Source organism: Myotis myotis, unplaced genomic scaffold (assembly GCF_014108235.1).
Source record: "Myotis myotis isolate mMyoMyo1 unplaced genomic scaffold, mMyoMyo1.p scaffold_m19_p_16, whole genome shotgun sequence".
In the NCBI taxonomy this organism is placed as follows: domain Eukaryota; kingdom Metazoa; phylum Chordata; class Mammalia; order Chiroptera; family Vespertilionidae; genus Myotis; species Myotis myotis.
In genome coordinates this window covers 46883959-46887628 of record NW_023416320.1, presented here as the reverse complement: position 1 = coordinate 46887628, position 3670 = coordinate 46883959, and positions in this window count along the sequence as shown.

The window sequence follows — 3670 nt, the reverse complement described above, 5'->3', positions numbered from 1 at the left end:
AGAACCCCAGGGCCAATAAAAGTTCAGATCAGGTCCTGGGGAAGCAGCAGTTATTAGAACCCAAAGAAAGAACTATTTTTCAACAAATTGTCTGGTGAACAAAATCAGGGTTAACAATACCCAAATCACTTTCCTTCCACCTTTCTCATCTCCTGCCTGAAGCTGTCATGGATCCAGGGGAGTTTAGTGAAAGCCATAGATGAGGAGGCTCATTGATGTGTCCAATGGGCAGTCTTCCACCGTTTAGAGCAGGATGGGCAACACAGAAGATACCAAGTCATTGTTTGATAATTCATACAACTCGTGTGTAAACATGAAAAGATGTGTTAAGTTAGTGGTATTTCAGGTGAAGAAAAAGTCATGTATCACTTTAACCAAATTCATTTTAGTATGTGCTACAAGCAAACTCTCAAGGAACATTCTATGTAAGTTAACTACGTGTCGAAGATGGAATAATGTAATCCAAGATGTAAAGCATAGCTAAATAAATCACTAACTAGGCCATAAGGACAAAAAGATAAAAAACACGTTTCAAATTTCTAACATCAGTTTATTCTAAAACTGATATTAATATAATAGTTAAATAATAAAGAAAAATTTAATAAAAACTTGAAACTAGGACAAAAAAAGGAATGTCCTCTAACAGGTCTGATCAAGCATATGGTGAATGTTCCTGCAGCCTTCTCCTTTGTCCTGTGTGGAGATTTCTTTTTCAGTGACTGCACCATGTGACATGTTTTGCCAACACCACTGACTGAGTGGGAAGGGAAAGAGTGGACATGGAAGGCTACTTTCAAGGGAGATACTTCCTAGAGGGCTAATTGTCCTCAAAACTCACATGATTATCTGTGCATCTATAGTCCCATGTGTTCTGCGTGATGCTGCTCTCTTGAGAACTATCACAGGTCAAGTGCTACCTCTTACCTAGAACTGTCAGTGCAGTAAGAGAGAGCTTAGGGCTCAGAGGGTAACTACATTCTTTATCAAGAATACCCTGGTGCCAAACCGTGAGTCTCTAAGAATCCAGCCACTGTGGTCAACATTCACAGACCTGCCAGGGGCTCCATCCACCCAGGTTCCTAGTCCCCCTTTTCTGCTGGGGCAGAACAAGCCAGCTTGGGGTCACATTGGTCCGTCTGTTCAGCTCTGCTCACCAGCCCTGATAGATTCTTCCCTGAAGGAGAGTTCCTCTTTAGAGTCTTAGATGTCCTTTTTTCCCAGGGGACAAGATCGAGACCACCTCAATCTGTCAGAAACATTCTCTCCTCCCAAGAGGTCCCTCTGGAAACTGTTCACTTCCCACAGGAACAGCTCCTTTTACCAAGTGGTATTGCTGACTTTTCAGGCCACGAAAGGTCCTGCTTCAGCCTGCCCCAGAGCAATGGGTGCCAGAATGGCTTACAAATCCATGAACAAAGAAAATCATTAGTGTGAGTAGATAAAACCATAAAAATTAGCCACTAAGGTTATTCACAGCCTTAAATCCTGCCTCTTCAGGCACTTACTTCATTCATACACACCTATAATTGTATTTACTCCACCTTGTATCCTATTTTGTTATACTTAACCATATTTTCTAAACATTTTCAATGTTTTTACAAAATATAATACATTTAAATGAGTATGTAATGTGTAAAATAGTTTGCACAAATACCTAATGATGTAATACCTGACAGATATCACAGGCAATGTTGCTGTAGTAATTCTACTATTGATAATTAACTTGATTAAGTCTCTTGACTTAAATACATTGATATGTAGAGATTTGGTGGAAATTCTTTAAGAAATTAAAGTAACAACCCAGCCGGTGTGGCTCAGTAGTTGTGCATCAACTGACCTATGAATGAGGAGGTCACATGCCCGAGTTAAGGGCTCCATCTCCAGTAGGGGGCGTGCAGGAGGCAGCTGATCACTGATTCTCATTACTGAGGTTTCTATCACTCTCTGCCTCTCCCTTCCTCTGTCTGAAATCAATAAAAACATATTTTTTAAATGATAATAAAACGAAGGATCACTTTTAAAAAATGAAATGAAAGTAACATTTTTATAATGCAGCCCATTTTCCAATAAAGTTAAAGCTTCATGACAGAAGTTTTGATGTGCTCACCTGACTGGGCTACTAATTCCCAGTTACTCACCACATGCCATTCCCCAGCTACTGTGGTTTCCAGTTGGTCTACCTTTCTCTCTCCACCTTTAATCATTTTCTGCTTATTTTGTATACATAACTTCCAGGATTTTTAACTGATGATAATGGGGGGTATAGGAAAAATGTGCCTATTACATCTTTATGCCATACTATTGCATATCATTTTTTTAAAGTACTTTGTGTCAACTGTCCCTGTGAAGAAAGAGGAGCATTTGGAACAGAAAGATGGAGGAAAAAATGAAAAATGCTGGCCTTGTCAGTCCACAGGACACAAAAATGGACCCGCTTGGATCCTGGTCTCGAGGCCTCCTGCAAGGCCTGGGGATGCTCTTCTCTTCAGCATCACAAATGTCCTCATCAGCACACGAGCTAAAGCAGAGGGAAGGTGGGGAGAGTACGGAAATAGACTGAGACCTACCATTGGGCAAGAAGGTGAAGCCACTGTGTCACATGGTATGGACTAAATAATGAGCTTTATTAGGGACATTTATAAGCTACAGCCTGCAAATGAAGGCCTCAGCTGCCCATTCCTTCCATCAACCCACAGAGAGGGGGGTTGGGCCCAGGCACTGATGGACACATGGTGTGTCCTTCAATGGAGGAGCCTCAGCCTCTTTGTTGTCCTTCCTCCTTACCTGGTAAACGGCAGATGAGCGGAGAATCGAGCTCCAATCAGTCTGGGACCCATTGCCTGTGGAAATGGCTTGGAAAGCCTTCTGTCCAGCAATGAAAGCACTTGGCGCCTGTGGAATTACAGTCTGTTGTCCAATTTTGTGGAAAGTTCAGTTCCCGTCCAGCCGCATCAGCCAGGGGAAGGAGAGGCCTTCCCCACGTGGCATGTCCAGGTAGCTCAGGTGAGATGCAGCATTGCTTCCAGATGGCTCTACTAACTGGAGCACCTTCACTCTAAAATATATTTCACAGCTGGTGCTCCTTCCTAGACACAAAATCCTTCACATGATTAGACCTAGAAGATGGACCAAGTTAATATGTCCAATAATAAGATGGATCTGATGAAATTGATTTTCTTTAAATTGATCATAGAAATGAAAAATAATACAGTTTTTTTAAGAATCAGTCAAGTCACACAGCCGCATGACCATGACCGAGCAGGGAGTGAAATCAGGTTCAGATGGCAAGCAGACACCCTACACTGCCTCACCCTACACTGCCTCTCCCTACACTGCCTCTACCGCTAGAAAGATGTTTGCATATTTTGTAAGAAAAGCCATCATTCTCCTTTTCAATCATTCTAGCAAACCAGATCTACATATTTATTTTGAAAATGTTTTATCTCAATCAGAAGAGTTAACTTCCTTGTTACCACTCCTGCCTCCAAATTAAATTCTTGCTAAAATTTACATCATGTAACTGTGACAAAACAAGTAGTTAAACTGGTATTTCAGTCCTGTGTAAACAAAGTAATTAACAGACAAAAAGAACTCCACTTTTCAACTGATTGTCATGAGGCTGTGCTGACAGAATCAAAGGATGAAATAAGAGAAATTATAAAGGAAGAGG